This window comes from Capsicum annuum, chromosome 7 (assembly GCF_002878395.1).
Source record: "Capsicum annuum cultivar UCD-10X-F1 chromosome 7, UCD10Xv1.1, whole genome shotgun sequence".
NCBI lineage: Eukaryota > Viridiplantae > Streptophyta > Magnoliopsida > Solanales > Solanaceae > Capsicum > Capsicum annuum.
In genome coordinates this window covers 87541629-87552603 of record NC_061117.1, presented here as the reverse complement: position 1 = coordinate 87552603, position 10975 = coordinate 87541629, and the positions used below count along the sequence as shown (strand labels likewise).

The 10975-nt window shown below is 36.3% G+C and overlaps 1 long non-coding RNA gene across 8 annotated transcripts; it reads right to left on the bottom strand.

Annotated features, from left to right (window-relative positions):
* Positions 1-1509: 1509 nt before the first annotated feature.
* Positions 1510-6544, bottom strand: LOC107877956. Of its 8 annotated transcripts, none has more exons than XR_001676653.2 (5): positions 6213-6544; positions 3656-3733; positions 3513-3564; positions 2202-3063; positions 1510-1682 (listed from the first exon to the last, which is right to left on the bottom strand). It is a non-coding gene; the product is annotated as an uncharacterized LOC107877956 (long non-coding RNA). The 8 variants fall into 8 exon arrangements; XR_001676652.2 differs by lacking the exon at positions 6213-6544 and adding an exon at positions 5828-6198; XR_007042818.1 differs by lacking the exon at positions 6213-6544 and having other exon boundaries at positions 2202-2461; positions 2865-3063; positions 3656-4860.
* Positions 6545-10975: the final 4431 nt, after the last annotated feature.

Sequence of the window (10975 nt, the reverse complement as noted above, 5' to 3'; positions counted from 1 at the left end):
TTATTCATTGATTATTATGATATTATTTGAATGCTTTCAATTATGAATTCCTTTAATTGTTTCACAATTATGAGTGGCTAATTCCCTTAGCTAGGGTTGTGGGAACGCTGGCTAAATAACAAAGTAGGGGAATGTTCAATCCTTCTAAATAGTTGTTGTTGCATGCATTGTGGTTTTCTTCATACGTATTTCTTTCTTAACGGTTGGAAACCTTAGGATCCAACCTGTATTCACCACCAACCCGAAAGGGAAGTAGAGATTGGAAAAAGAAGATAACAATTGTAATTTGAGGTTCATTACTGAAATAAGCTTACCTGTATTATCTACTTAAGATATTAATTTACATCTAATCAACTTGAGACCGAGAGGAGATAGTGGAAACTAGGATCCAAGGTAAGTGTTGATAAGGCGGTGCTCTGGGACCAAAAGGAGATGATAGAAATTTTCAAAATGGTTCAAAAAGGTGGTGGGTGATACCTAACTTACCAGATTCTACATGCATAGTAGTTTGATAGTTGGATTGAATGCAAAAAGCCTATAGAGTTAGCAACTAGGGGGAGAACAGTCTTATTGTTTGTTTTTGACTGATTACAACCAAAGTTGAGCTTTTGTTACTTGTTTGAGATTACAACAAAAAAACCCATTCACTTTAGCAAACTAGAGAAACAAATCAACTTATTTTTTATGGGTTCGTCCCCAACTTGAGTTGGGTTACTTTACTTGACAACGATCGTTTTGTCTTCTTTTAGAAGTGTATAATTTTGGGCATTGATCACAAGTATATGTTTATACTTGGTCTTGCATTCAGTTTATATGTTCTTGCATTTATGCTCAGTTTATACTAGTTAGCTTCCCATATTATATGCTCTGTACATTCAAAATACTGATTGCGTACTTTTCTGTGCTATATACTCATAATATAGGTTCAGACACTCGGTATCTAAATCGCCCTTAGCTCATGTCAGTACACTACCAAAAAGAGGTCAAATTGCGGGGGTTAATTTTGCTATTTGCAGGGGTTTTGTGCGGGTTCTCAAAACCCCTAGAATAGAGCCTTCTCAAACGAGTTGCGGCAATTTTTTTCAACCCCCATAATTAATTTGCAGGGGTTATTTTGCGGTAGTTATGACCCCCGTAATTAATTTGTGGAGGTTATTGACCCCATTATACTAAATTTAATTTTTTTATAATAATTTTTTATTTAAAACTTGCAGGAGTTAAAACCTCCGCAATTGTTTTTTTAAAATTAGTAGGACCCATCAATTTTTAATAACTAATTAAAGATTCTAATTTTAACTCAAATTTAATTGTTCCTTTAGGCATAACCTACAATTCAATATTTGTTCAATTCATATATCATTAACACAACCTGACTACTTGTACATTATAATCGATAAACATATTAAAAACACATTGAACATTAAACTTCAAAATTTAATTTTCAACATTATCATCTTCAAACTCCAAATTTTCAATATTAACTATATCTTCAAACTCCAAAATCAAATCTAAACATAAAAGCTTCAATATTCTAAGATTCACTCCAACCACACAATTACATCATTATAATTAAATATCCAAGATAATTTACAAAAAAATCAACGACTGTCATTAGGATCGCTATCATCACGTAATCTCCTTGCATCCATGGATGAAATGGACCCACTAGCCACATCATTTGGCTACATAAAAATGCAAAGTATAAAAATCAATCAGATAAACTTTTCGTCCTTATTATAAACATCTACATTATCAATGATAAAAATAAAGATAAAAAGAACACATTATAGTAGTACAAAATTTAGAACTGAATTTGTAACATTACAACAGTAATTAGAATTGACAATAACTTAAAGGAGCTGTAATTGAAATCTACCACCAAATACATTTGGCTAATAACGAATACACCTAAGAGGAATATAAATCAAAGTACACAAACTGATATTGCTAACACTGTCCAACTCAAAAGTACCTCAAAAGGCAGAGAAGAATAACTAATAAATATAGGTAAATGCTTAATCCCATATATAAGGATCACATCATTTCTTATAAGCAACGGAGAAGGAATCTATAATCAGGACTTTGTCATACATGATCAAAAATTATGGAAGCTTCTTATAATCCTATACAGAGAAGACTATATGGGAAATATGGAAGAACAGATATAGAATTACATGCATATGAGAGCAAGAAGAGGTTACCTTAAAGTTCTGAGGGGCGGAAGCCACCATTCCACATAAAATACCGCTCGGCAAGGGTTTTCCACATCCCTAACAAGACATGGAAATGTCCGCCTTTGCTGCATTTTCTTTCAACTTGAAGACCGCATCGAAATATGCAGTGACATTATTCACAATACTATGCAGATCAAGGTTACTTGCATGAGAATTGACAGCATTCCTCAACTCATTGATATGCTTGTTCTGTTCTTCTAACCATCGACTATATTCTGCATCAAATTCTAAGGTCCATGCAAAACGATAGAATCTGAAACGTTATCTTAGCACGAGGAAACAACTGTTTGAGTGCAACCAGAAACTAGACAAGTGGTTGAACATTATCTTATTAAAATAAGCCAGCCTAGTACAAAAAAGTGCTATATTAAACTAAATGCATAAAGCAAAAAAGTGCTATATTAAACTGAATGCATAAAGCAACAACTGACTCATTCATTATCTTTATCATAACAACCATCACAAGTTTGAGAATCTATGTTGCTCAAACTCTTCAAAAATGTCAATGGGTGCGTGTCGGATCCTCAAAAAATAATGTACTTTTGAAGGTTCCGACACTGGTGTGCCAACATTTTTGGAGAGTCAGAGCAATTTAGGTGATAATTATGAATATCAACCAAGTCCATTCACCTTGAGGACCTACTGGAAGCTGCCGTTAACTTTGTTCCTCAATTTCAAACGTAATGCCATCCACAGCGTATTGAATGCAGATGGATTTCCCAAGTTATCTCATTCACTAGGCTCTGTTAATGAGGTAAAATCAAGAAAATTGAAGCTCTACTATCCTCTTCAAGTAGGACAAACACATTATTTCAGTCGCAATTGCTTCCTAATCACAAACCACATAACACAAACAATATATGAGAGATGAACTATTCCAGGAAAAGCTAAAAAGTTCATAGTGGACTACTTTAAGATAGAGAGAGCCATCATGTATGAGTATCTGTTTGATAGCAATATGGTAGACACTTTACTTTCTAGTGAAACCAACTATTCTAATTCCATCCAAGTTTCCTAGAGGTTAGAACTACCCAAATCATATCACTGTCACCTACAAGAAGCACATCTAGATGATCTTAATGATATTATATACAATAAAGAGTATTGGCAGACTTTAGCTATTACACTAACATGAAATAATAACCCAATCCTAGCTCAATTTAGTGTCAAGATGTGATACTTCCTCAATAGATCTAGAAGAAACCCAGCAAGTTTCTTATTTGTTGAAATGAAAAAGAAAGTTAGGCACACAGGTTCAATGAGTAGAAAATGGCATACCACTAGCGTCCACTCTGTTTGATTGATCTCCCATGTTTGATATGTACTTTCCCTTCAGTTGGACAAGAACCCAAAATAAGACAAGATTGCGGTACCTCCTCAAGTGGTCCTCTCAAAAGCACATGAAAGAAAGAAGCCAATACCTGTTGATATGCTCACTGAAGGTCATGTTCCAAATATGATAAATTTAGCCAGCTATTCTCCAGCTGTTGAACATATGCCTACAGCATAGGAAAGTACTAAATTATACATTTAAGGAAAAATGAATTAAGTTTGGATATCTGTTATGCCTTTTAGATATTTTCTAATCAGTCATACTCTCCTAAGAGTCTCCAAGCAGTTAATGTATAGATTGCTACATAGAGATCCCAAAAGCAGGTTAGAATCCCGCGAAGGAGCAAATAAGATCAAACAGCATCCATTCTTTCGGGGTGTGAATTGGGCATTCTTCCCTTCTATTAGTTTTTGAACTTATCAAACATTGAAGTATATATAAGATGAAAATTTTCCACTAAACTCAGGAGAAATAAAAAGCATAATGTACTCAGTACATTTCATATTATTAAATTTGACTATTACTAAAAGTAGTTAGTGATAAAACTCTATTGATGTGTGAAAATGGACAAATAAATTGAAACAACTACTATTAGTATTGGGTCAAGTAAAATGAAACTTGAGGGAGTACATAATAGTTTCTAGACTGCCGCTTTAAACAACAAGAATGACTACACCTTCATTATGAACAAATTGGGATCAACTATGTAAATACTTACTAATATTAGTATAGGGCCATATAAAATGAAATGAGGGAGTAAATAATAGCTGCTAGACAGCCACTTTAAATAACACGAATAACTATGCCTCCTTTCTGAACAAGATGACAGAAACTTTCCTGCATCATATAACATGTTGTGACACTCACTTAAGAACAGAGATCGATATTAAAGGAATAGGCCAAAACAGAAAAGACAAAGATGGCTCTATTTGGTATTAGATAGAGAAGTGTTTTAAAATTTGGAAGGCAAAGGAGAAAGAGCAAGAAAAATGTGTCAATAACTCAAAAAAGTTGGAAAAGGAAGAAAGCCATAAATAAAATAACAATTGGCACCAAAATTTTCTATTAGCGAGTATCCGAGAAGTAAATTACATTTTCATGTTCAAGCTGTAAAGGAGATTCAGGAGTGGGAGAAAACATTGCTCAGCTCTCAGCTCAAGTGGCTCAGGGGATTTTTTTTTTTTGACTTTTACCACCAGTTGTATGGAGCGGAGTGTTGGCCAGTTAAGAACTTCCACATCCAAAAGATGAGGGTGGCAGAAATGCGGATGTTGCGCTGGATGTGTGGGCTGACTAGAGGGGATAGAGTTCGGAATGAAAACATCCGGGAGAAGGTTGGTGTGACACCAGTGGAGTGCAAGATGCGGGAAGCCCGATTGAGATGGTTCGGACACGTGAAGAGGAGGGGCGTGGATGCCCCGGTCCGTAGGTGTGAGAGGCTAGCGTTGAATGGTTTTAAGCGGGGTAGGGGTAGGCCGAAGAAATACTGGGGTGAGGTGATTAGGCGAGACATGGAGCAGTTACAGCTCACCGAGGACATGACCCTAGATAGGAAGGTCTGGAGGACGCGAATCAGGGCAGTGGACTAGGGCCAGTCTGAGTCGCTAGTATAGGGAACTACTTGGTGGGGGTTTATTTCTGTTAGGAGTCCGTGTCCCATGTTTTATTATGAAGCTGTGTGCTTTCCTCTGTTTTATATTACTTATGGGTGCCGTATTTATGTTATGTAATCTTGTAACCTTGTAACCTTGTGCTGTGCATTACTATGTGTTTGTGTGGTACCGCGTGTCTCGAGCCGGGGGTCTATCGGAAACAGCCTTTCTACTTCTTCAGAGGTAGAGGTATGGACTGCGTACATCCTACCCCCCCCAAACCCCACCAGGTGGGAATGCACTGGGTTTGTTGTTGACTTTTACCACCAGTGCCAGCTTTTTCGGCCTTGCCCGTGTCAACTAGAAAATAACAAAATCTCAAAGAACATAACCAAAATCATAAAGAACACCATAATTCACACTTCACATGGAACATGTGAAAGTTTTAACCTTTGAAAGATGGTATATCAGCTTTTGCATTCAATTTTGTAGAATTGGTATCGAGCGATACTAATCAAGGCTATATATTGAGCAGCATCAATATCATTCAAGGAGAAGATTTCATAAGAATGATTGAATAACACATATTAAAAACAAAAACTTTTTTTCCTTATTCTTTGTTTAAAACGGTGAAGTGAAATCCATAAGATACCAGTAAACAACCTAACCTTCAGTGACCTATCATCCTCCCCTTTGGATGCTACAGAAAAGAAGTCAAGATGTTTGTGCTTCAAGACCAAAGAGATCAAAGATACATTGGAAGATTCAAAAATGTAAGGATTTTTCGAGTCAACGTACGAAATTAACTATAAGCAAAATACCGATCTTTCCACTGCACATTGACTTTTTAAAAAGGAATTACGAAAAAAGAGTTAATGAATCATAACAGTTAAAATAATGGACATTCACAACACAACTATCATACATGAATAAAAGAACCAGGTATATACTAATTTTCTTGAACCATATACTCAAGCCTTATATCATTTTATTATCCGAATTAATTATAATAATAATAATGAGAGGAAAAATAAAAAACTAGGAATGGATGACCTGGGAATTGGATGTTCTGGTAGAAACTAGAAACAAATCACAAAGTTTTCCTTCTATAACTGTTTTAGCACACAGCTACTAAGAAATTCACTTAGCAGATTCAGTCAAAATAAAATTAGAACACATCTATAAAATAGGTAGATTTTTAGTCTTTTGTAATCTCGATAAGCTAAGAATTCGACCAATCTCAACAAGGTCTGAAGAAAATGGATCTGCGTAGTTCGAGCAATCTTGTTAAACCATTGTAGGTTTTTTGGGGAAAACTGAGAGAAATGGTTTTTTTAGGGGGGGAAATGAGGAAAAAAATATTTGGCCAATTAAAAGAAAGGAAGGAATATGAAATTGGGTCGCTGAATATTTTTAAATAGATAGCAGGGTTAAAACCCCGCAAATTTAAAACTTTTAGCGGCAGTTTATTGCACCTCCGCATTTAATATATTTTGCAGGGGTTAAAAGACCCACACAAATAAACTCTCGCAATTAAACTTGTTTTTTGTAGTGGTACTATCAACTGCATATTGGTGAGTTCTCATCATTCGAGGACAAGTATCAGTTATTTATTTCTATTTTTCTTTTATTTCATTCAGTTGGAGTTAGTTGGGGGCTTGTCCCAATAACTCATTATGATTTAGAGGCTTTCAAAAAGTTAGTCATGTCTTTAGTTTGTTGATTATTTCAAACTATATTAGTACTGATCCCACTAACAGTTATTATAAGCTTATTTTCAGATTAGCTTCTGCCTAGTATTTTAATATTTCCTTAGTATCCCCAATATATGTCAGGCCATGGGTTAGCTTGGGGTTAATTGTGACTTTAAGCACCGTATTATGACTAAAGGCTAGCCTTGGGTCATGAAAGAACTGGTACTTTGACCAAGTGACTATCAACAAACAAGTTACCATATTTTTTGAGAACCTCTACCAGTCAGAACAAGGAAGCTCCAAAATCCAACATTCTTATCTCCCCAACTCAAGCCTCGTACTATAATCCAAAGCTAACCTCTTTGAACCCCCCCCCCCCCCCCCTCTTGAAATAAAGATTTCCATAGCTCTCAAGTCTTTCCTGCCCCTCAAATCACCTGGGCCAGGTGGACTCATCCACTTTTCTATCAAAAATTTTAGGGGAAAGTGGGCCCAAAAACCATTGATTTTTGAAAATTATTCTTTAATAATTGTACTATGATCCATTCTGAAGAACTTCAGACCTCTTGGCCTATGTAACACTTCATACAGGCTTGTGAAAAAATCATTGGCAATAAGATTAAGTCCTATCTATCAAATATCATTTGCCCTACCCAAATCAGCTTCCTTTTTTGGTAAAAGAGAATCATACAACACTGACATGACCTAAACTACGGCCTAGTCATGTCCGGTATCTCAAGTCCAATCAGGACTGAAGACCACTCCCAATACCCAAACTATTAACCGCCCTACACTACATGTCTGGTGAATTTCGAACATAAATCAAGATAAGACAATATTAAATTAAAGACATGATAATAAGTCTAAAATCAAAAAAGAAAGTTGCAACCAATTAACGATCCAATACCAATCTTAATTTCAAACCAATACAATGTTAATACTACTACCGACACCGCCCATGCCCATAGTAGTCTAACAAAACCTTTAACCAGAATCAAAGGATATCTTGTCGGTTCATGACTCCAACAATATCTAAAAACCAATCAAAAGAATAATAATAACATAAAGAAGTCCATAGCATAAAATGGAGTCTTCCAGAGTATGGAGCTCATCACTTGAGTCAGACTCAATAGTTGTCCCTGAATAACCAAGTCACTGAGCAGGAGGAGTGGTAGTATGGCCGGTTCCTGTATCACGTAGGGATACAGTGCTCAAAGATGGTTAGTGGGGTGAACGCTTGCATGTAACTCAAGGATAAAGATAAAGTAATGCCATTAATCTAAACCAAGTCAAACCAATGCACATAAACCATATGCAAATACATATATACATAAATATCATGTCGGGATTGGGAACAAGGTTTAGTATGTATTTTAAAACCTTAACCTGGATTTTGTAACTTTACCATCATAAATCCGCCCATGGCCTATATGGGTGTAATGTTACCCCCTGAACGGGCCCCAGTACATGTAGCTGCACGAACAAGAGATATCATAGATGGTTGGGGATTCCCGTGTGCCTTTCACCTTCCATGATACATATATAGAAGTATAGAGTTGGGGTATTCCCATGTACCCCACAAGCATATGTTTACCAAGTCCAACACTTGTGTCAGCAAACATGAGTTTCAAGTGTTCGTCCTTTAGAATCGCACCTTCACGGCTAGCTATCACGATCCCCATTATTGCCCAATTAAGACATTTAGCATACTACCAAAGCACCAATTCCAGGAGTCAATTATTGAGGCATTATTCAGTGATATCGTCATACCGACTATAGCTTGCAAGCAATGTCATTGGCCAACACTTAAGGAATTCCCTTGTACTCAGTAGACTCTATTATTAGAATCACTTGGGGGATTCCTGTGTACCCCATAAGGTTTTCAAAACCATCTGCAATGATTTAATCATTTATACCATGCATTAGTTTCAAGAAATAAGTCAAACAAGCAATTTAGGGATACCATTGTACCCTTAATTCAAATTCCCACGTTTCTCATAATTACAAACTAGTTTTACAATACAAGGTTGGGGTCATCACCATTTCAAAATCAAAAGTTTAGAAAAAGTTGCCAATATCAAGTTCCACCACCATACCCATGCACCCATAAGTTCAAAACCATGTTTAAATCATAGAAAACCATAATAAAATCATGGGAAACATTATTCAACATTATGCATTCAAAGACCCCCAACATTTATTTCAAAACCACAATAATACCATGAAAGCCATACATTAAAACATGTGATTTAAGTAAAATAACAATGATGGAGGAGTAAAATTCCTAACATACCAAGTAATTTAAAAGAGATTGCACCCTATGAACCCTAGATGACCAAATTCTTTAAAACCCTAGCCTTAGCTTGAACAAAGAGTTTTGAGAGAGAATTTACGAGTGTTTTATTAGGAATGATATATTTATGAAGTCCCAAGAAAGGTTTTAATTTGTGGTACCAAAGGGACTTAAAATGGGAAATGTCTAGAATACCCTCAGTTTAAAAGTTGTAAAAAATCATCTTTGGTTATGAGTCAACCCATTGACTCGCAACCACATCATATGACTCGTAGCCTTAAGTCGTATCCTAGATAATGAGTTTGACACCAATACATTGTCAACCTTACTACTCCATGATCCCACTTGTAACCTGACCCAACGACTTATATGGTCTAGTCGTAACCAATGAAGTACCTACGTATGTCAGACACTAAACAACCTACGACTTTACCTCACAACTCGTAAACTATCCTCATGGCCCCTAGTGAGCCACTCATACTCAAAGTAAAGTCAAGCTACTAAGTTACTGATTTGGTTATGGTTTATCGTAATGACTCATCACTACTCTTAACGACTCATATCACTAAGTCATAACCAAGACAGAAAATCTAATCATCATCCATTGGACACCCTATGACTAGGGTCACCTAACCTATTATGACACTATACGACTCGTATGGTCATGTCATAATCAAGGCAGTGAGCTCAAAGCTCAGGAAATTTCCAAGGGCCAAAAATCCGAGGTGTTTGGATTCTCCCCTACTTGGATCATTCATCTCTAAATGATGGGAAAAGGCAGTGACTAGCACAATTAAAACCCCAATATCTCTACTTTTAGGTTTCAGACAAAAAACAGATTACTAAGGAATTTATAACTCTCCTTTAACAAAGAAAGAAAACAAAGATGCTAAGAAAAACACATACCTTAAGCATAATTTTCCAGAATGAGGAATAGGAATGAATACTCGAACTTCGTGTCCTCTTTAGCTTCCCAAGTAACCTCTTCAAACTTGTTGTTCGTCCATATAACCTTTACTAAAGCTACATCATTAATCCATAATCGACAAACTTGCCAATCTAGAATCTCAATAGGGACTTCCTCATACGACAAGGAATGCAAAATACCAATATCCTTGATTAGCATAATTTGTGATGAATCACCCACACACTTTCTCAACATAGATACATAGAACTTCGGGTGAATGAAACTCAAACTATAGGGAAACTCCAATATATATGCGACTTTACCAACACTCTTCAATATAAAATACAGAATGACATATCAGGGACTGAGCTTCCTTTTCTTACCAAATCACCACACTTCTTTCATAGGAGACAACATCAAGAACACCCTATCCCCAACCTCAAACTCTAACTTCTTATGACTCACGTTTGCATCGGACCTCTAGCAACTTTGGGCAGCTTTGATCATATCCCGAATCACCTTCACCTTTTTCTTGGCTTGGTGAACTAAATCGAGCTAAACATTTTTGCGTCACTAATCTCGAATGACTCAATAGAAGATCTGCACCTCCTACCATACAAGTCCTTAAACGGAGCTATCCCAATGCTAGAGTGGTAGCTATTATTACACACTAACTCTAAAAGAGGCAAATGTTCAACCCAACTACCACCACATTTTATCATGCAAGCTCGAGGCATATCTTCCAAGGTCTGAATAGTGCTTTCTACGTACCCATCTGATTTTGGGTAGAAAGTCATACTAAGACATACCTTAGTCCTCAAACCTCTCTGAAATGACCGCCAAAAGTGTGATGAAAACTGAGCACCATGATCCAACATGATAGAAATAGGCGCCCATGCAAATTTACAATTTCTTCATAAGT